General features: G+C 37.8%; 1 protein-coding gene across 6 annotated transcripts in view; it reads left to right on the top strand.

Annotated features, from left to right (window-relative positions):
• The window catches only part of MTMR2 (myotubularin related protein 2), a 119,845-nt gene that overhangs the window by 46,839 nt on the left and 48,530 nt on the right, over positions 1–24,476 (top strand). The gene's annotated exons all lie outside the window — the stretch shown is intronic.

A 24,476-nucleotide genomic window follows, 5' to 3' on the forward strand; every position in this document is an offset into this window, starting at 1 on the left:
AGTTCCTAATTCACATATCCACAGAAATTGGATTTGTTAGACTAACCACTTAAAATTGAAAATCAAAATTTTAAAATTTTAAAAGGAAATATAATATCTTTATGACTTGTGTCAAGAGGGAATTTTAAAATAAGACCCCAAAATATTAACAATAAAAGAAAATACTGAAATAAAGATATCAAAAATAGATTTTAAAAGTTTCATTTATAAAAAATAAAAAAAAGTTTTATTGTGCTAAAATGGTAAGGACCTTTTCTTGTTTATGTGATTACTGTTCATCTAACCTCTCTCAAATTAAGCTCTGCAAAAGCAGGAGCCTTGATTATTTCCCTAGTGCATAGAATAGTGCCTGAACCAATGTGACCGAAAAGCTATTTCACACTTGTGGCCAGTTGCAACCTAAAAGCTCCTTGGGACATTGGGAACATTTGTCCTCTAATTTGCTGTATTTAATGGGTGGAAAAGTTTGAGGACCACTCCTAATTGACTGAAACTTGAAACTACCTATGTTTTATTCATAGTTCCTGATAAAATCTGTGCATTATTCACTAACTCACTGCACTCTCTTGAAATTTCCTGAGTGTTCTGGGGAGAAAGTATCCAGTAAGACATAGCCTCTGCCAGCATGAAGCTTAGGGTCATGTAGTGGAAAAGGAGGTAAGCAAATCAGTGATTATCATATGATCGGTACTATGACGAAGGTATACCTTGGGAGCAGAAAGGGCAGAACATTTTAAAGCAGTTTCCATTATAGGTAAATAAAGTGCTACTACATTTCAACATAGTTACAAGAAAATACCTGGAGGGCATTTACAAAAATAAGAACTTAAAAAGAAACTTTCTGGAAAGAAAAAGAGAATATACTATGAGATATATACAGATAAGATATATCTGTTGTCCTGTTTTGTATCCTTAGAGTTTAGGATTTGGAATGTGGACGACACCTAGGAAAAGTGTTCTGACTAAATCAGTTGAAGAGAAGGAGAAATACTAAGTTACTTTCTCTTTTAACAAAATGTCATATCTTTTGAAAAATGCTCATTATCCCTTTACTTTCCGTTGTTAATAGTCCCCCTAGTTCTTATGTCTGATAGGCTTGTCTTTGTCTGATGCAGCTAATGCACCACCATAAGGCTAATCTTCCTCTGATATCACTGTCATATCTGATACCCCTCTGCTTAAAAATTTTTCAAGGGGATGCCTGTTTCTTAGAGTAGTGAGTGCAGACTTCTAAGCCTTGTGTTCAGGGTTCTTTGTGTTTGATCCCATCACAACTCTTACACTGTATCTCCAACTGTCCGCAAGTGTAACCCCACCCCTATAGATAGGGATTCTTCTGATAGTCCCTTACACGATATGTGTTCATTCTCCCTTCCATTCATCATCACTCGCTCACACATCTGGAAAGTACTTCTGCTCTTCAATGAAACAAATCATGGTCAGCCTGTTAAACGTAGACTCAGCCCCATCTCTGATCCATTTAGCCCATTATGATCTTTTTTTTCTGATAGAAGATATTTAGATAAAAAACAGAGAGATAACAATGTTGAAAAACTTTGAAGAAATTATATGAGGAACGGTTGGAAAATAGACGGTCACTAATTCACCTCCTTCATCAAAATCCACTTGAAAATGTTCACAGTTGTCTTATTTCCATGCTTAATAGAGAAATAAGACCACACTAATGATTTCCTTTTTACTGAAACTTTTCTCTCCAGAGTCACCATTGACTCTCCTTTGTAAAATTTTGTATCTTTTATAATAATCTTGAGAGTTTTTTTTTTATAAGAGTAATGCAATATAATAATTTGTGGGAAATAGAAATAGGATTAAGGAAAAGATAAAAATCACCAGTGCTTCTACTGCTCTTATCATTACTCTTAGTTATTGGTACACGAAAAAATCTTCCTTAAAAGTTTCTATGTAGAACTTTTACAGTTGCAAGATTGGGTATCAGAGTAAAAGCTCTTAAACGCTACTCACCACAAGTTTATGATATCAGCAGTTGGCTAAGTTACAGTAAGTAGGGTCTTACCTGCTATAATGCTGAATAGTCTGTAGCATATTTATTGGGTTTGTAATTATTTTGATATGATTTGCAGGTTATATTGTGCCTAATATTAAAATATTAGAAGTATTCCCATGAAAGAACAAGGCAAGGTACCTGCTATCATGCCTGTGTTATTTAGCATTGTTTGTAAGTGCTGTCAGATGTAATTAGAGAAATATAGTCTGTCCCCTGAATCCATAGTTTCCTTATCTGGAGATTCAACTAACTATGGATCAAAAATATTGGGGAAAAAAAATTCCAGAATTTCCAAAAAGCAAAACTTGAATTTACCACTCAACCAGCAACTATTTACATAGCAATTATATTTTATTAGGTTTTTTCAGTAACCTAGAGATGATTTAAAGTATATGGGACAATGTGTATAAGTTATATGCAAGTACTATGCCATTTTATTTAAGGGACTTGAGACTCCTCAGAATTTGGTATCTGACGGGAGTCCTGGAACCAATCCCCTGTGGATACCAAGGGACAACTGTACATGGAGGCATATTACTGAAAAGGAACAGTCTTTTTACCTGAAAGTTAATAAAATCAAATGAAAATTATTAGAAACAAAGACTAATCAGATGACGGGATACAAAAAGGAGCTTGGAAGTCATCTGTCCTAACAACAAGTAAAAAGCCGAACAAGTTGAAATTCAGCTCTTCTTAGATCCATCAGAGAATTGAGATCACAGGACAAATGGCTGTCTCCCAAATCAGAGAGACAGGCAGAACAGAAACTGGTAAGCAGAAACTGTCTCTGAAACCACTAAGGGGCAGGAAAACTTAAACTGTAATTGACGAATTTCTGGAGGACCAGTGTGTACAAGTCTGAGATCTAAAAACTCTAGGGGGTCCCAATCTTAGGGGGGCCTTCATAATTTTGTGAGTTTTACCTACAGGATCCCTACCCGGTTCTCACAGTGAAGACTGAGAAAAATCTCTTTTGCTGTGGCAGAGGGAGGGGAAAAGCAGCTATTTTGAAAATGTCCAGAACATTCTGTTCTTAACAAGGCCTGCCCTCAAAAGAAACTTTTAGTAGCCTAGCCTGTGGGTTTTGTCAGAGCCTAACTGACTTGGGGGAAGGGAAATACCCAATTCCAGCCTCCTCTAACCTATGGGGGAAGAGAATACAAACTTCAGCACCCTCTAGCCGACCTGTCCCATCTGGGGGGGGTGGAAGAGAGAAGCACTTGTAAACATCACAGTCCAGGGGCACAAGCTCATTAAAAGACAGAGGACTATGGGATTCAGTCATAGGACTATAGAACATTTCCCCTCCTGCTTCCACACCTCACTACCACATCGCTAGGGGCCTCTTTATCTTGGCTCTTTTTAATTTGTGCATCATGTCCAACTTTCAACAAAACATTACAAGGCATACTAAAAGCCAAAATTCATATGTAAGGATCAACAGCTTTCAATTATAAAAATAGTTATAAATATCAGGAAGGGAAAGAACCTATTTATTTATTTATTTATTTATTTTATTTTTAATAATTGTGCGGCTATAGTTTTTTTAATTAATTTACTGGCTGCATTGGGTCTTAATTGCTGTGCACGGGCTTTCTCTAGTTGTGGAGAGGGGAGGCTACTCTTCATTGTGGTACTTGGGCTTCTCATTGCAGTGGCTTCTCTTGTTGTGGAGCACGGGCTCTAGGCACATGGGCTTCAGTAGTTTTGGCACCTGGGCTCAGTCTTTGTGGCTCACAGGCTCTAGAGTGCAGGCTCAGTAGTTGTGGCACAGGGGCTTAGTTGCTCTGTGGCATGTATGATCTTCCTGGACCAGGGATCGAACCCATGTCCCCTGAATTGGCAGGCGGATTCTTAACCACTGTGCCAGCAGGGAAGCCCAGTACCCTATTTATAATAGCAATTAAAAATATATCCAGGAATAACCTTAACATATAGGAAGAAACTGCATGAAGAAACTGTAAAACTCTGCTGAGTAATATAAAAGAATACTTAAATAGTATAAAAGAATACTTAAATAAGTGGAAAGTCATACCTTATTTTTTGATAGAAAGGCTCAATATTGTTCAGATTTTAATTCTTGCTTACTCTGTAAATAACATGGTTAAAACTTGACAAGCTGGTTCTCAGATTTGTAACGACAAATATCTGGAAACAATAGAAACGTTTGGTTGGGGGATGGTTAAATAAATTATTTATATGTTTACAGTTGAATACAATGTAGTATTTGGAAAGAAGAAATGAATCTTTATGTGTGGATGTGAAAATACATTTAAGAGAGGTTAAAAAATTCAGGACAGAAGAAGAATCAAGATGGCAGAGTAGGAGGACATGTGCTCACTCCCTCTGGCAAGAGCACTGGAATTACAACTAACTACTGAACAGTCATCAACAGAAAGACACTGGAACTCACTAAAAAAACCACCCCACATCCAGAGACAAAGGAGAAGCCACAATGAGATGGTAGGAGGGGCACAATCACGTTAAAATCAAATCCCATAAATGCTGGGTGGGTGACTCACAAGCTGGGGAACAGTTATACCACAGAAGTCCTGAGGGTTCTGAGCCCCACGTCAGGCTTCCTAACCTGGCGGTCCAGCGATGGGAGGACGAACCCCCAGAGAATCAGACTTTGAAAGCCAGCGGGATTTGACTGCAGGATCTCCACAGGACTGGTGGAAACAGAGACTCCACTCTTGGAGGGGACACAAAAAAGTGTGCTCACCAGGACCCAGGGGGAAGGAGCAGTGACCCCATAGGAGACTGAACCAGACTTACCTGCTGGTGTTGGAGGGTTGCCTGCAGAGGTGGGGGGCAGCTTGGCTCACCAGGGAGACAGGGGCCCTGGCAGCAGGGGTTCTGGGAAGTGCTCATTGGCGTGAGCCCTCCCAGAGTCCACCATTAGCCCCACCAAAGAGCCTGTAAGCTCCAGTGCTGGGTTGCCTCAGGCCAAACGACCAGCAGATTGGGAACACAGCCCCACCCATTGGCAGACAAGCAGATTACATTGTCACTGAGCTCCATCCACCAAATCGGATTAAAGTTTTACTGAACTCCACCCACCCAGCCCAACCCACTATCAGTCCCTCCCATTAGGAAGCACCTACGAGCCTCCTAGGCAGCTTCCTCCACAAGAGGGCAGACAGCAGAATGAAGCAGTATCAGCAGTATTTCATCTTGTAGAACTGAAAATCACAGCCACAGAAAGACAGAGAAAATGAAAAGGCAAAAAACTTCATACCAGATGAAGGGACCAGATAAAACCCCAGGGAAACAACTAAATGAAGAGGAGATAGGCACCCTTCCAGAAAAAGAATTCAGAATAATGATGCTGAAGATGATCTAGGACTTTGAAAAAAGACTGGATGCAAAGATCGAAAAGTTTAGCAAAGACCTAAACGAATTAAAGAACAAACAGAGATATGCAACACAATAATGGAAATGAAAAATACACTAGAAGGAACCAACAGCAGATTAACTGAGGCAGAAGGGCGAATAAGTGACCTGGAAGACAGAATGGTGATCATCACTGATGCAGAAATGAATAAAGAAAAAAGAATGAGAAGGACTGAAGACAGCCTAAGAGACCTCTGGGACAACGTTAAATGCACCAACATTCGCATTGTAGGGATCCCTGATGGAGAAGAGAGAGAGAAAGGACCCGAGAAATACTGGAAGAGATTATAGATGAAAACATCCCTAACATGGGAAAGGAAATAGCTACCCAAGTGCAGGAAGTGCAGAGAGTCCCAGGCAGGAGAAACCGAAGGAGAAACATGCCAAGACATATATTAGTCAAACTGACAAAAATTAAAGACAGAGAAAAGATATTAAACGCAACAAGGGAAAAACGACAAATACCATACAAGGGAACTCCCATCAGGTTAACAGCTGATTTCTCAGCAGAAACTCTGCAAGCCAGAAGGGAGTGTGGCAAGATATATTTCAAGTGATGACAGGGAAGAACCTACGACCAAGGATACTCTACCCAGCAAGGATCTCATTCAGATTCGATGGAGAAATCAAAAGCTTTACAGACAAGCAACAGCTAAGAGAATTCAGCACCACCAAACCAGCCCTACAACAAATGCTAAAGGAACTTCTCTAAGCGGGAAACATAAGAAGAAAAGGACCTACCAGAACAACAACAAAACAATTAAGAAAATGGTAATAGGAACATACATGTCGATAATCACCTTGAATGTAAATGGACTAAAGCACCAACCAAAAGACACAGACTGGCTGAATGGATCCAAAGACAAGACCCACATATATGCTGTCTACAAGAGACCCACTTCAGCCCTAGGGACACATACAGACTGAAAGTGAGGGGATGGAAAAAGATATCCCATGCCAATGGAAATCAAAAGAAAGCTGGAGTAGTGATACTCATATCAGATAAAATAGACTTTAAGATAAAAAATGTTACGAGAGACAAGAAAGGACACTACATAAAGACTGAGGGATCAATCCAAGAAGAAGAGATAACAATTATAAATATATATGCCCCCAATATAGGAGCATCTCAATACATAAGGCAAATGCTAACAACTGTGAAAGAGGAAATCGACAGTAACACAATCATAGTGGGGGACTTTAACACCCCACTTACACCAATGGACAGATCATCCAGACAGAAAATTAATAAGGAAACACAAGCTTTAAATGACACAGTAAATCAGCTGGATTTAATAGAAATCTATAGGACATTACATCCAAAAACAGCAGATTACACATTCTTCTCAAGTGCACATGGAACATTCTCCAGGATAGATCATATTTTGGGTCATAAATCAAGCCTTGGTAAATTCAAGAAAATTGAAATTGTCTCAAGCATCTTTTCTGACCACAACACTATGAGATTAGAAATCAGTTACAGGAAAAGAACTGTAAAAAACACAAACCCATGGACAGTAAACAATATGCTACTAAATAACCAAGAGATCCCTGAGGAAATGAAAGAGGAAATAAAAAAATACCTAGAGACAAATGACAATGAAAACACAAGATCCAAAACCTATGGGATGCAGCAAAGGCAGTTCTAAGAGGGAAGTTTATAGTGATACAATCCTACCTCAAGAAACAAGAAAAATCCCAAATAAACAATCTAACCTTACACCTCAAGAAACTAGAGAAAGAAGAGCAAACAACACCCAAAGTGAGTAGATGGAGAGAAATCATAAAGATCACAGAAAGAAATAAATGAAATAGAGACAAAGACAACAATAGCAAAAATCAATAAAACTAAAAGCCGGTTCTTTGAGAAAAATAAAATTGATAAACCTCTAGCAAGACTCATCAAGAAGAAGAGGGAGAGGACTCAAATCAATAAAATTAGAAATGAAACAGGAGAAGTTACAATGGACACCGCAGAAATAAAAAGCACCATAAGAGATTACTACAAGCAACTATATGCCCATAAAATGGACAACCTGGATGAAATGGACAAATTCTTAGAAAGGTATAACCTTTCAGTACTGAATCAGGAAGACAGAGAAAATATGAACAGACCAATCACAAGTAATGAAATTGAAACTGTGATTAAAAATCTCCTAGCAAACAAAAGTCCAGGATTAGATGGATTCACAGGTGAATTTTATCAAACATTTAGAGAAGAGCTAACACCCATCCTTCTCAAACTCTTCCAAAACATTGCAGAGGAAGGAACACTCCCAAACTCACTTTATGAAGCCACCATCACCCTGATACCAAAACCAGACAAAGATACTACATAAAAAGAATACTACAGACCAATATCACTGATGAATTTCAATGCAAAAATCCTCAACAAAATACTAGCCAACAGAATCCAACAGCACATTTAAAGGATGATATACCATGATCAAGTGGGGTTTATCCCTGGAATGCAAGGATTCTTCAATATATGCAAACCAATCAATGTGATACACCATATTAATAAACTGAAGGATAAAAACCACATGATCATCTCAATACATGCAGAAAAAGCTTTTGACAAAATTCAACACCCATTTATGATAAAAACTCTCCAGAAGGTGGGCATAGAGGGAACCTCCCTCAACATAATAAAGCCCATATATGACAAACCCACCGCAAACATCATTCTCAATGGTGAAAAACTGAAAGCATTCCCTCTAAGATCAGAAACAAGACAAGGATGTCCACTCTCGCCACTACTATTCAACATAGTTTTGGAAGTCCTTGCCACAGCAATCAGAGAAGAAAAAGAAATTAAAGGAATCCAAATTGGAAAAGAAGTGAAACTGTCACTGTTCGCGGATGACATGATACTATACCTAGAAAATCCTAAAGATGCCACCAGAAAACTACTTGAGCTAATCAATGAATTTGGTAAGGTTGCAGGATACAAAATGAACACACAGAAATCTCTTGCATTTCTATACACTAACAATGCAAGATCAGAAAGAGAAATTAAGGAAACAATCCCCATTCACCATTGCAACAAAAAGAATAAAATACCTAGGAATAAACCTAACTAAGGAGGTAAAAGACCTGTACTCAGAAAACTATAAGACACTAATGAGAGAAATCAAAGATGACACAAACAGATGGAGGGACATACCATGTTCTTGGATTGGAAGAATCAACATTGTGAAAATGACTATATTGCCGAAAGCAATTTACAGATTCAGTGCAATCCCGATCAAATTACCAATGGCATTTTTCACAGAACTAGAACAAGAAATTTTATGATTTGTATGTAAATGCAAAAGACCCCGAATAGCCAAAGCAATCTTGAGAAGGAAAGATGGAGTTGGTGGAATCAGGCTTCCTGACTTCAGGTTATACTACAAGGCTACAGTGATCAAGGCAGTATGGTACTGGCACAAAACCAGAAATATAGATCAATGGAACAGGATAGAAAGCCCAGAGATAAACTATGGTCAACTAATCTATGACAAAGGAGGCAAGGATATACAGTGGAGAAAAGGCAGCCTCTTCAGTAAGTGGTGCTTGGAAAACTGGACAGCTACACGTAAAAGAATGAAATTAGAACACTTCCTAACACCATACACAAAAATAAACTCTCAAAATGGATAAAAGGCCTACATGTAAGGCCAGACAGTATAAAACTCCTAGGGGAAATCATAGGAAGAACACTCTTCGATGTAAATAACAGCAAGATCTTTTTTGATCCACCCCCTAGAATAATGGAAAGAAAAACAAAAATAAATAAGTGGGACCTAATGAAACTTCAAAGCTTCTGCGCAGCAAAGGAAACTATATGCAAGACAAAAAAACAACCCTCAGATTGGGAGAAAATATTTGCAAATGAATCAACAGACAAAGGATTAATCTCCAAAATATATAAACAGTTCATCCAGCTCAATATCAAAAAAACAGACAACACAATCAGAAAATGGGCAGAAGACCTAAATAGGCATTTCTCCAAAGAAGACATACGGATGGCCAAGAAGCACATGAAAAGCTGCTCAACATCACTAATTCTTAGAGAAATGCAAATCAAAACGACAATGAGGTATCACCTCACAGTGGTTAGAATGGGCATCATCAGAAAATCTGCAAACAATAAATGCTGGAGAGGGTGTCAAGAAGAGGGAATGCTCTTGCACTGCTGGTGGGAATGTAAATTGATACAGCCACTACGGAGAACAATATGGAGGTTCCTTGCAAAACTAAAAACAGGATTACCATATGACCCAGCAATCCCACTGCTGGGCATATATACCCAGAGAACACTGTAGTTCAAAAAGACACATGCACTCCAGTGTTCATTGCAGCACTATTTACAATAGCCAGGACATGGAAGCAACCTAAATGTCCATCAACAGATGAATGGATAAAGAAGATGTGGTACATATATACAATGGAATATTACTCAGTTGTAAAAAGCAATGAAACTGAGACATTTTTAGAGACATGGATGGACCTAGAAACTGTCATACAGAGTGAGGTGAGTCAGAAAGAGAAAAACAAATATTGTATATTAACACATATATGTGGACTATAGAAAAATGGAACAAATCAACCGGTTTGCAAGGCAGAAATAGAGATACAGATGTAGAGAACAATATGGACACCAAGTGGGGAAGGCGGGGAAGGTTGGGGGGGGGGGTGAATTGGGAGATTGGGATACCAAATTGTACACTCTAAATATATGTAGTTTATTGTAAAAAATAAAAAATTAAAAAAAATTCAGGACAGAAGAGTGTGCTTAAGTTTCCATTTGTTGGGAATTTTGGGGGAGGGCTGGAAGAGGCTATGAATACATAAACAGGTGGTATTAATTAGAGGCTGGTAGAATGGAAACAAGGGACATGTTTGGAGGCTGTTTGAACAATTCCAAGTAAAAATTGATAAAGGGCATGCACTAGGGAGATGACAATGCAGAGTAAAGGACATGTTAGAAAAAAATATATGAACATAATGTGTTTAAGCTGCCTTAGTATTGCAGATTGTGGGAGAGAGGAGTCAAAAATGATGACTCCAGGTTTCGATCCTAGTGACAATTTATAGGTTCACTTCTTTTCTGACTGCCTCTCCTTTGTGGAATTTGCCCTTCATCTCTCCTCAGCTAAACAAAGTGACTCTAATATGTCCTTCATCCCTTGCTCATCCCTATACTCCCTACTCCTGTCTTCCTTATGCTCTTTCTTTCAGCTGTTGTCTCTTTATGGATGACTTCCACATCTTTACCTCTGATGCTGATCTCTTTCTCAGCCTCTGATCCATCATATCGCTTGCTGTACAGTTTCAGTAGGATGCTGTTATGATCATAGTCTTAGTACAGTGAAACATCTGTTCAAGTTCAGCTGCTCTTGTCAGGTATATGTCACCTTGGAAAAGTTGCTTAACTTCTATAAGGGTCAATTACCCCATTTATAAATGAGAATAAAAACACTACTTCTCTTTCATGGTATTGTGAGCACTAAATGAATAATGCTCTTCTAAAAGCAGTGCATTAACCGGGTCAGGTTATGATGATATTTTCAGGTATGAGGTGAAATGAAAGTAATGAGGTAATATTTTATCTATCTACCTATTTACTTCTGTTTTGTTTTTGGCAGAAATTGATATAAGCCATCCTTTATTAGGAAGAACTGTTCTTTGTCACAAGATTATATCATTCTAACTTTTCGGTTTTAAAAATCTTTCTTTTATGAAATGATATTGCTTATAGATGGTAGTTGTTATTGTGGTTATTTTAATGTTCTCAGTTATTAAAAAAGAAAAAAGTTGCAGCCCTGTGTTATTCCACTCCTCACCCTCCACACTTTCTCCTCTTTACATCCTATTTATGTATTAGTGTGGTGCATTTGTTATAATTGATGAACCAGTTTTGACACATAGTATTAATTAAAATTCGTGTTTTCATTATGGTTCACTCTTTGTGTTGTACATTCTGTGGGTTTTGACAAATGTGCAATGACATGTTTCCACCATTACTGTATCACACAAAGTGGTTTCACTACCCTAACAGTGCTCTTTACGCCACCTATTTGTCCCTCTGCCTTCTCCCTGAACCCCACTGGCTACCACTGATCTTTGTATTGTCTCCATAGTCTTGCCTTTTCCAGAATGTTGTATAGTTGGAATCATCTAATATGTAGCTGGATTGGTTTCTTTTACTTATTAGCAATATACCTTTAAGATTCCTCCCTATCTTTTTGTGGCTTGATAGCTCATTTCTTCTTATCACTAAATAATATTCCTTTGTACTGATGCACCACAGTTTATCCATCCGCTTAGTGAATGAGTTTTTGGTTGCTTCCAAGTTTTAGCATCTATGAACACCTTGCATTTTAAGATTTAAACTTGAAAATTTTTCTTGACATTAAGTGTATTCATTCCTAGGGCTGCTGTAGCAATATACAAACCGGGCAGCTTAAAACAGCAAAAATTTATTCTCTCACAATTCTGGAGTATATACTAAGAAATACTTACATTGGTCTTCATCCAGCTCTTGATCAGATTTTCAAAAATTTTTGTCATTTTCTAAGTGATAAGAGCAACAGGCACATCTTTTTATAATATTTGGTTTTTGTCTCTGGTTCCAGAGTGATAAAATAAAAGCAGCATCTTTTGTCATTCATAACACACCCCTTTAAATCACACTTGAGTTTATGTTAATGAATGACTTTTGGAAAGCCCCTAAGGATGGGGCCTGGTTATCAGGGAAACCCACCTTTGACTAGGTTTGGAACTTTGAGCCCCTTCCCATCTCTGGGGAGAGGAGAGAGGCTGGAGGTTGAGTTAAACACTAATGGCCAATAATTCAATCAATCATGTCTAAGTAATGAAGCCTCCATAAAAATACCCTGACTGAAGGGGTTTAGAGAGCTTCCAGATTGGTGAACACTTTGAGGTTCTGGGAGGGTAGTGTGCCCAAATAGGGCATGGAAATTCCACACAACCTCATACCCCATACCTTGCCCTGTGTAGGTCTTCCATCTGGTTGTTTCTGAGTTCTGTCCTTCATAATAAACTGGCAAATGTAGGTAAGGTGTTTCCCTGAGTTTTGTGAACCATTTTATCAAATTATTGAACCCAAGGAGGGGTTGTGGGAACCCTTGATTTATGGACAATTGGTCAGAAGTACAGATGACAACCTGGGAATTGAGATTGGTGCTTGAAGTGGGGAGCAGTCTTGTGGGACTAAGCCCTTACAATGTGAAGTCTGCACTAATTCCGGGTGATAGTGTAGTAACTGGGTTATAGGACACTTAGTTGATATCCGTTAAGAATTGAAGAATTTCTTGGTTTGGAAAAACCCACACATCTGGAGTCAGAAGTGTTGAGAGTAGAGGATAGGAAAACAATGTTTTTTCTTTTAAGAGGCTTATAAGCTACAATGTAGGTGTTGAGAAGGTTGGTTACTTCTGAGGGTTCAGAGGAAAAATCTGTTCCATACCTCTCTTCTAGCTGCTGGGAAAGACCAACAATCTTTGGTGTTCCTTGGCTTGTAGATGCATTATTCCAGTCTCTGCCTCCATCTTCACATTGCATTATCCCTGTATCTCTGTGTCTTCATAGGGATGTCTTCTTATGTAGACAACAGTCGTATTGGATTAGGGATCCACCCTATCCAGTATAGCCTCATTTAACTAACTACATCTGCAGTGACCCTGTTTCCAAATAAGGTCACTTTCCAAGGTGCTGTCAGTTGGTACTTCAGCCTGTCTTTATCAAGGGGCACAGTTCTCCCATAGCATAAAGTGAAGCTCTCCAGACTGTTCTTCTGTGGGTTCCTCACCCGTTTTTTGTTGCTGTGTAATCATTGATGGTGATGTAATATTATTCCTATCTTACTAATTGTGGTTTCAGCTGAAAACCAAATTGTCGTTGGCAGTGTTGTAAAAAGAACAGGCTTTCTTGTGCTTCAGTTTGGATGTTACTCTCAAAAATATAACCAGTAAGATCCATCCCAGATGCCAGCCTGTGCCTATTCAGATTTTGGTTTGTATGGTTCATTTGCATACTTTGTGGTTTATCAGTGAAGTATAAAAAATAGAATAAAGTGAGATTGATGTAAAATAATTTTCTTTAGTAGAATTATCCAGTGAAGAATAAATTCATTTTTTTTTTCTTCACAGTTTTAGTACATGAAGAAACTGTGAAAGATAGCATGTAACTTCTACAGCCTCATTTTTCTCTTTCAGGTAATTATAATTTAGTGTTTTGCAGGTTTCAGAAAAAAAATTCTTTCCTGTTTTTTCTGTCATCGGACATTCCATGTGAAAACTGACCCATAAATGTGCCAACTTCGAGATATCATTATAGACAAGGTTTCTGAATTTCCTTTAATTTCCCCATCATAGAGAAGGAGAAAAAGGGAGGTACGCTAGAGTCGCGTGGAAAGTTACTGAGCACTTTGAAAATAGTTTGATAAAGAGGGCATGGAAGAAAATGGGGGAAAAAACAGGGTTGGGAGATAGCAAAACTGAATTATGTTTTAGGAATAAAAAAAGAATTTTGCATTTCAATCTGTGTTTTTGTTTTTTCCCACTAGTAAGATTTTAATATGGTCAGTAGACTTTTCTTGTTAGTTAAGAAAAGGATTAAATATTTTATTAAGTGCTATTAAGGAGAAGATTTTATATAATCTTATCTATTGATATAGCTAGAGCTCCTGAGGCAGGCCAGCATCTAATGCATCTGATAGGAAACAGAATGGATAGCCATTTAATAACATGACTTTGGTCCAGTATGAGAAAGTGTCTTATGTATTTCAGGGGGTTTCTCCTAGGGGGAATTTCTCTCTTCCTTTCATATCCGAGGGTTATATAACTTTTCCTCTGCTGAAGACAGTTCCATGTGAATGCTGACAAACCTAATGAATCAGTCTGGCTTTGCTGTCTTAGTTTCTCACCTCTCATTTTAGGAAGGTAGGACCCTGGTGCTTTTGAGTTGACCTCTTGTTTTTATCTTAACTCCTTTCTTTGTTTAATCTGCATTTCATTTTTCATACCTAAAATGCAATTCGCTTCAAGTAAAAAGCATCATGTGTTCCTCAGTAATTGCTTGTATTTATTTTATAAGCCTAGGGTCAAATTTGATCACTTCTTCCAACAAGTTATTTCATATACCTCTTTATTTCTTCTACCCACAGACTAATCCAGGATTTTGATATTTCTGCGCTAGACTATTATCCTTTCATCTTTATCATATACAGTTTTCTGCACCTCTTTGACCATGCCATTTACCTCTATCAGAGTCCTTTACATGACTGGTCAAATTAAAAATCCTTACTCCTCCCCCTGCCCCTGCCATATTTTATTATAAAAATTTCCAAACACACTATAACACTGTATAGTTGTATGAATTCTCTATATGTTGACTATTAACCCCTTATCAGATGTTTTGCAAATATTTTCTCCCATTTGGTAGGTTATCTTTTTATTTTGTTGATGGTTTCCTTTGTTGTACAGTAGCTTCTTAGTTTGATATAGTCCCACTTTTTTTCCTTTTTTTTTTTTTTTACTTTTATTGCCTTTGCTTTTGGTGTAAAATCCAAAAAATCATTGCCAAGACTGATGTCAAGGAGCTTAACCTCTATATTTTCTTCTAGGAATTTTATGCTTTCAGGTCTTACATTCAAGTCTTTAATTCCTTTTGAGTTGATTCTTGTGTATGGTATAAGATAGGAGTCCATTTTCACTCTTTTGCATTTTGTTGTCCAGTTTTTCCAGCACTATTTATTAAAGAGACTATCCTTTCCCCATTGTATATTCTTGGCAACTTTGTTGTAAATTAATTGACCATGGATGAGTGGGTTTATTTCAGTGCTCTCTATTCTGTACCACTGATCTGTGAATCTTTTTTATGCCAATACCATGCTGTTTTGATTACTACAGCTTTGTAATGTCGTTTGAAATCAGGAAGTATGATGCCTACAGCTGTGTTCTTTCTCAAGCTTTCTTTGGCTATTCAAGATCTTTTGTGGTTTCATACAGATTTTAGGATTTTTTTTCTATTTCTGTTGAAAAATGTCAGTGGAGTTTTGATAGGGATTGCATTGAACTTCTAATGTTTTTAATGTTAAAATTTACCTCTTTTTATCTTGTGTATTCATGAAGAAATTATACTGGCTCTAGTTATTTTTTAATAGTCTTTTCCTTTAAACTATATAATGTTTACAGTTAAGTGGTTAACACCATCCTATTACAGAATTAGAGTTTTCTGAACCTCCTTGTATTTTTACCTTTATTAATGAATTGTATATTTTCATATGTTTTCATGCTACTGTTAGTGTCTTTTCATTTCAGCTTGAAGAACTCTTTTCAGCATTTTTTGTAAGGCAAATCTAGTGGTGATGATTTTGTATGGCAGATCTAGCTTTTATTCATCTGGGAAAGTCTTCATTTCTTCTTCATTTCTGAAGGATACCTTTGTTGAATAGAGTAATCTTAGTTGGCAGTTTTTTCCTTTCTGCACTTGAATATATCATTCGTTCCACTCTCTCCTGGCCTATAAAGTTTCTGCTCAGATATCTCCTGATAGCCCATTGGGAGTTCCTTTGTAGGTTTCAGTCTTTATCTTACTGCTTTTAGGATTTTCTCTTTGTATTTGATTTTTGACAGTTTGATTATAATGTGTCTTGGAGAAAATAATTTTGAATTGAAATAATGGCTCTATATTAGCTTCATGAACTTGGATGTCCAACCTTCTCCCCAGGTTTGAGAAATTCTCAGCCATTATTATTATTATCGTTATTATTATTATTATTATTTTTAATAAGCTTCCCCCTTTCATTTCTCTTCTCCTTCTGCAATTCCAGTGATACTGCTATTGATTTTTTTGATAGTGTCCCATAGATCATGTAGGCCCTCTTTATTCTCTTTCATTCTTTTTTTCTTTGTTCTCCTCTGGGTTATTTCAAAGCTGCTATCCTCTAACTCATGGATTCTGTATTCTGACTGTTGTGTCCTGCTGTTGATGCTTCCTCTTGCATTCTTCATTTCATTCATTGAATTCTTCAGCTCCAGAATTTGTTTCTTTTAATGGTTTCTCTTTCTCATTTTGATCATGTATTGCTTTCCAGATTTTGTTAAATTGTATCTTTATTTTCTTGTAGGTCATTGAGTTTCCTCAAGAGGGCTATTTTGAAATCTGTTGGGTAAATCACAGATCTCTGTGTCTTTGCCTTCAGTTGCTGGGGGATTATTGTGATCTTTTGGTAATGTCATGTTTCCTTTACTCTTCATGTTCTGCGTAGTTTTACATTGCTGTTTTGGCATTTGAAGTTAACAGTTACCTCCTCCAGTCTTTACTGGCTGAGAGATACTTTTTGTTGGTCCTGCTTGTGTTCTGGGGCTTTTTGTGACCTCGTATGGATACACCTGCTCCACACTTCTTGTTCCCTCTGGCGGCAGAATTCTTAAGCTTGTATGTCTTCTCTAAATCTTACAACGAACCAGGCTGGCTGTTGGTAACCTCTTTTTCATTTACCAGAAGGTGCTGCTACAGCTGAAGATTGTGGTTTCTCCCTTGCCCATAGGCCCTGGCTTGTTTTCTGTGTATACTTCCTGTCTAGCTGAGCTTACTCTCACTGTTGTTGCCATTGGAAATGTGAACAGGGAGCTGGCTGCAGAGTGCGGAGGGTCTGGATGTGGTATTTGGGGCATTGGGAATTCTGGTGGGTTAGATTAGGGGATCTTTGGGTGAAGTTTTTCCAGTGGCTTATGGTGGCCTTCCTGCTGGAGTCTAAGACGCAGAGAACCACATCCATTTAATGCCCTCTGGTATTCCTACCTGCCTCTTTCCTGAATTCCTCCTTTCTCCCAGTCATGGAGCTCTTGCTTTAATACTCTGGGGCTGTGGGAGAGAGATGGGACTCTTTAGCTGTGTCCCAACAGCTGGAAAAGCTGCGTGCCCACTCGCTGTTTTCCCTTTTCCCCAGAGGGATCCCAAACCTTTTTTGCTAAGCTCTGCCACCTTGGTGGGGAGGGTTAATATTGGCAGAGGTCCTCTTACTCACTCTAATATGTCCATACTTGTTACTTTGTTGTTGTTGTTCCAATTGGAGTGCTGGAACTTCTTTAGAAACCTGAATTTCCATAAAGGCTTTCTCATCTGTGGGTATCTCCCCAAGTCAGTGTTTTCCAGTTACCGCAGTTAAGAGGGATTGGAGTCAGTTCATATGCTCCTGCTGGTTCCACAGCCTGTACCGGGTTCTGTCTGCTTTGTACACAATGCAAAGGCTGGTGAGACTCCTAGGTGTATGGTGCTGGATTCCATAGCTCCCATGGGGCCACTTTTATTCATGGATGGATACCAAATTTTAGATGTTAAGGGGCAACAGAAACGAGGCATGTCTTATGCTATCATGATGCTAGCTAGCATCACTGCTCTTGCTGCTTTCTTTAGAATAATAAGATGCTTGCTATTCTGTAGCTAAGTCTAGAAGTTAGTAGTTCAAAAGTTGGAGAGATATATGGTTCCCTTTATGACATAGTGTCTCAAATATTAATCGCTGTGTATTTTAGAGCAGAGGAATAAAGCACCATGTGAAAAAGCCATTGTGAGAAGAGAGTGCAAATTTATGTTGATGCTTCTATTAAGTGAATAATAAATACTTATTATGTTTTAATAGCATCTTGCAAATCCCTTTATGATGCAGCTGTCATTTCATATTGACAAACCTATAAGGTGGATATTAATATTAACTTAATAATATAAATGATGAAACTAAGACTCAGGTTAGTATGGTGGCTACTGCCACCAAATAAATGGTCCTGCCCCTCGCTCCCCCTCCCCAGGCCCCCACCCGCTAGAAGGTAGTTAGGATATAAAACTTGTCTTTGCTGGTTTTCTTCTATATAAGAAAACAAATTTCTTATATATATATTTTAATTTTCATTCACCTTTTTCAGCTTAATTACTGCCTCAGGTAACTTTTTTCTTTTTTCAAAAGCAAGACGTGTGGGTTATATTTTTGTTGACTTGGCATGTCTGAGAATGACTTCCATATTAGAGAGGTCACAGCATTTTCCTTCAAGAATCTGATAACATGAGAGAGAAAAAGATGGCGGCGAAGTAGAGAGACGTGGAGTGCATCCCTCTCCACAGATGCATTGGGAATGCACGGAAGGACGCAGTCATTCCCACAGAGAACCAGCTGAACACCAGCAGACAGCCTCGGACACCGGAAAGGGCTGCGGAGAACCTGACATAGCCGACTGAATATTCGTCTAATCCAATACTTGGACATTAGTCTGAGGCTTGGACAGTCTTCTATAAACACCTCTATCACCAGGACAAGCAACCCCAAAAGCTTGGACAACCATGAGGAAACAAAGAAACACCATGCAGGCAAAGGAGCAGGAAAAAAACCCACAAGACCAAATAAATGAGGAGGAAATAGGAAAAATGCCTGAAAAAGAATTTAGAGTAATGATAGTAAAAATGATACAAAATCTCGATAACAAATTAGAGAAAGTACAAGAAACAGTTCATAAGAACTCAGAAAAACAAACAGCAATGGATAACAAAATAACTGAAATTAAAAATACTCTAGATGCTCTAACCAGCAGAATGACTGAGGCAGAAGAACGAATAAGTGAGTTGGAAGATAGAATGGAAGAAATAAACGCCACAGAGCAGGAAAAAGATAAAAAAATAAAAAGACTAGAAGACAGCCTCAGAGACCTCAGTGATAACCTTAAACGTACCAACATTCGAATTATAGGCATCCCAGAAGAAGAAGAAAACAAGAAAGGGTCTGTGAAAATATTTGAAGAGGTTCTAGTGGAAAACTTCCCCAACATGGGGAAGGAAATAATTCACCAAGTCCAAGAAGCACAGAGAGTCCCATACAGAATAAACCCAAGGAGAAATACACCAAGACACATATTAATCAAACTAACGACAATTCAACACAAAGAAAAAATATTAAAAGCAGCAAGAGAAAAGCAACAAACAACATATAAGGGAAAACCCATCAGGATAACAGCTGACCTTTCTACAGAAACTCTGCAGGCCAGAAGGGAATGGCAGGATATACTGAAAGTCCTGAAAGAGAGAAACCTACAGCCAAGAATACTTTACCCAGCAAGAATCTCATTCAGATTTGAGGGAGAAATCAAAAGCTTTCCAGACAAGCAAAAGTTAAGAGAATTCAGCACCACCAAACCAGCCTTACAACAAGTGCTAAAGGAACTTCTCTAAGTAGGAAACACAAGAAAAGGAAAACACCTACAAATACAAACCCAAAACAATTAAGAAAATGGTAATTGGAACACACATGTCAATAATCACTTTAAATGTAAATGGATTAAATGCTCCAACCAAAAGACACAGACTGGCTGAATGGATACAAAAACAAGACCCTTCTATATGCTGCCTACAAGAAACCCACTTCAGACCAAGGGATACATATAGACTGAAAGTGAAGGGATGGAAAAAGATATTCCATGCAAATGGAAGTCAAAAGAAAGCTGGAGTAGCAATACTCATATCAGACAAATTAGACTTGAAAGTAAAGACTATTAAAAGAGACAAGGAAGGTCACTACATAATGATCAAGGGATCCATCCAAGAAGAACATATCACAATGGTAAATATCTATGCCCCCAATATAGGAGCACCTCAATACATAAGGCAAATGCTAACAGCTATAAAAGGGGACATCGACAGGAACACAATAATAGTGGGAGACTTGAACACCCCACTTACATCAATGGACAGATCATCCAAACAGAAAATAAATAAAGACACACAAGCTTTAAATGACACATTAGACCATCTCGACTTAATTGATATTTATAGGACATTCCATCCAAAAACGACAGACTACACGTTCTTCTCAAGTGCACACGGAACATTTTCCAGGATAGATCACATCTTGGGTCACAAATCAAACCTCAGCAAATTCAAGAAAATTGAAATCATATCAAGCATCTTCTCAGACCACAACGCCATGAGACTAGATATCAATTACAGGAAAAAAACTGCAAAAAATACAAACACATGGAGGCTAAACAATTCACTCTTAAACAACCAAGGAATCACTACAGAAATCAAAGAGGAAATCAAAAAGTATCTAGAAACAAATGACAACGAAAACACAACAACCCAAAACCTATGGGACGCAGCAAAAGCAGTTCTAAGAGGGAAGTTTATAGCAATACAGTCCTACCTTAAGAAACAAGAAAATGATCGAATAAACAACCTAAGCTTACACCTCAAACAACTAGAGAAAGAAGAACAAAGAAACCCCAAAGTGAGCAGAAGGAAAGAAATCGTAAAGATCAGAGCAGAAATAAATGAAAAAGAAAGGAAAGAAACCATAAGAAAAATAAATAAAACTAAAAGCTGGTTCTTTGAGAAGATTAACAAAATTGATAAACCATTAGCCAGACTCATCAAGAAAAAAAGAGAGAAGATGCAAATCAACAGAATTAGAAATGAAAAAGGAGAAGTCACAACGGACACCTCAGAAATACAAAACATCATGAGAGACTACTACAAGCAACTATATGCCAATCAATTGGATAACCTGGAAGAAATGGATACATTCTTAGAAAAATACAATCTTCCAAGACTGAACCAGGAAGAAATAGAAACCATGAACAGACCAATCACAAGTACAGAAATTGAGGCAGTGATTAAAAATCTCCCAACACACAAAAGCCCAGGACCAGATGGATTCACAGGCGAATTCTATCAAACATTTCGAGAAGAGTTAACACCTATCCTTCTCAAACTCTTCCAAAATATTGCAGAAGGCGGAGCACTCCCAAACTCATTCTATGAGGCTACCATCACCCTGATACCAAAACCAGGCAAAGATGTCACAAAAAAAGAAAACTACAGACCAATATCACTGATGAATATAGATGCAAAAATCCTCAACAAAATACTAGCTAACAGACTGCAACAGCACATTAAAAAAATCATACACCACGATCAAGTGGGGTTTATCCCTGGGATGCAAGGATTCTTCAATATACGCAAATCAATCAACGTGATACATCATATCAACAAATTGAAGGATAAAAACCATATGATCATTTCAATAGATGCAGAAAAAGCTTTTGACAAAGTTCAACATCCATTTATGATAAAAGCTCTCCAGAAAATGGGCATAGAAGGAAATTACCTCAACATCATAAAAGCCATATATGACAAACCAAAAGCCAACATTGTTCTCAATGGAGAAAAACTGGAAGAATTCCCTCTAAGAACAGGAACAAGACAAGGGTGTCCACTCTCACCACTGTTATTCAACATAGTTTTGGAAGTGTTAGCCACAGCAATCAGAGAAGAAAAAGAAATTAAAGGAATCCAAATTGGAAAAGAAGAAGTAAAATTGTCACTCTTTGCAGATGACATGATACTATATATAGAAAACCCTAAAGACTCTACCAGAAAACTGCTAGCACTCATTGATGAGTTTAGTAAAGTAGCAGGATACAAAATTAATGCACAGAAATCTCTTGCATTCCTATACACTAACAACGGAAGAGCAGAAAGAGAAATGAAGGAAACTCTCCCATTCACCATTGCAACCAAAAGAATAAAATACCTAGGAATAAACCTGCCTAAGGAGGCAAAAGATCTGTATGCAGAAAACTTTAAGACATTGATGAAAGAAATCAAAGATGACATAAACAGATGGAGGGATATACCATGTTCCTGGATTGGAAGAATCAACATCGTGAAAATGACTGTACTACCCAAAGCAATTTACAGATTCAATGCAATCCCGATCAGATTACCAATGGCATTTTTCACAGAACTAGAGCAAGAAATCTTACGATTTGTATGGAAACGCAAAAGACCCCGAATAGCCAAAGCAATCTTGAGAAGGAAAAATGGAGTTGGTGGAATCAGGCTTCCTGACTTCAAACTATACTACAAGGCCATAGTGATCAAGACAGTATGGTACTGGCACAAAAATAGAAAGGAAGATCAATGGAACAGAATAGAGAACTCAGAAGTAAGCCCAAACACATATGGGCACCTTATCTTTGACAAAGGAGGCACGAGTATACAATGGAAAAAAGACAGCCTCTTCAATAAGTGGTGCTGGGAAAATTGGACAGCAACATGTAAAAGAATGAAATTAGAACACTTCCTAACACCATACACAAAAATAAACTCCAAATGGATTAAAGACCTACATATAAGGCCAGGCACTATCAAACTCCTAGAGGAAAACATAGGCAGAACACTCTTTGACATACATCAAAGCAACATCCTTTTTGACCCACCTCCTAGAATCATGGAAATAAAATCAAGAATAAACGAATGGGACCTCATGAAACTTAAAAGCTTTTGCACAGCAAAAGAAACCATAAACAAGACTAAAAGGCAACCCTCAGAATGGGAAAAAATAATTGCCTATGAAACAACGGACAAAGGATTAACCTCCAAAATATACAAGCAGCTCATGCAGCTTCATACCAAAAAAGCAAATAACCCAATCCACAAATGGGCAGAAGACCTAAATAGACATTTCTCCAAAGAAGACATACAGATGGCCAACAAACACATGAAAAGATGCTCAACATCACGCATCATCAGAGAAATGCAGGTGAAAGCCACAATGAGGTATCACCTCACACCAATCAGAATGGCCATCATCACAAAGTCTGGAAACAACAAATGTTGGAGAGGGTGTGGAGAAAAGGGAACTCTCCTGCACTGTTGGTGGGACTGTAAGTTGGTACAGCCACTATGGAAAACAATTTGGAGGTTCCTTAAAAAACTACAAATAGAACTACCATATGATCCAGTCATCCCACTCCTGGGCATATACCCAAAGAAAACCATAATCCCAAAAGAAACTTGTACCATAATGTTTATTGCAGCACTCTTTACAATAGCCAGGACATGGAAGCAACCTAAATGCCCATCAACAAATGAATGGATACAGAAGATGTGGCATATATATACAATGGAATATTACTCAGCTCTAAAAAGGGATGAGATGGAGCTATATGTAATGAGGTGGATAGAACTACAATCTGTCATACAGAGTGAAGTAAGTCAGAAAGAGAAAGACAAATATTGTATGCTAACTCACATATACGGAATCTAAAAATGGTACTGATGAACTCAGTGACAAGAACAGGGAAGCAGATACAGGGAATGGACTGGAGAACTCGAGGTATGGGAGGGGGCGGGGGGTGAAGGGGAAACTGAGAAGAAGCGGGAGAGTAGTACAGACATATATATACTACCAACTGTAAAATAGTCAGTGGGAAGTTGTTGTATAACAAAGGGAGTCCAACTCGAGGATGGAAGATGCCTTAGAGGACTGGGGCAGGGAGGGTGGGGGGGAATCGAGGGGGGGGCGTCAAGGAAGGGAGGGAATATGGGGATATGTGTATAAAAACAGTTGATTGAACCTGGTGTACCCCCCAAAAAAAATAAAATAAAATAATAATAAATCCAGGAAAAAAAAAAAAAAAAAAAAAAAAGAATCTGATAACATTTTCTTATTGTCTTCTGGAATATAGTTTTACAGAGGAATATGAAGGTAGCCTCATTTTGCTTTTGTATATAAATTCTTTCTCTTCTTAAACATTTTTATTTATATTTTGATTGTCTTTTAATTATAGCTCAAAAATTTTTGCTAAGATGCACCCGTATGTGTGTTTTCATTGATTTTTATGTGGAACATGGTAAACTGTTTTGATCAGCAAATTTACAAAATCTTTATTCATTTCAAAAGTATTTTCTTCACTTATATATTGGATTATTGCTTCTATCCTGTTATGGTTTTTTCCTTTAGGGAACAAGTCTTTTATTGGTTATCATCTTCCCTCATGATTTGTGTGTCTATTTTCTACAAATTCTTAAAGGATTTTTCATGTTTGTGCTGTACATAAGTGATGTCTTCTGAATAATCCATTCAGTTCTTTATTAACTCCAGCACAGATTTTATTTCTATTATATTTAAATTTTTTTGTAGTAATTCCTTATTTTACCCATTTCTCTTAATTTCAGTCTCCTTTCTGTTTCTGTTTCCTTGGGGATATGG

Source organism: Hippopotamus amphibius, chromosome 9 (assembly GCF_030028045.1).
Source record: "Hippopotamus amphibius kiboko isolate mHipAmp2 chromosome 9, mHipAmp2.hap2, whole genome shotgun sequence".
In the NCBI taxonomy this organism is placed as follows: domain Eukaryota; kingdom Metazoa; phylum Chordata; class Mammalia; order Artiodactyla; family Hippopotamidae; genus Hippopotamus; species Hippopotamus amphibius.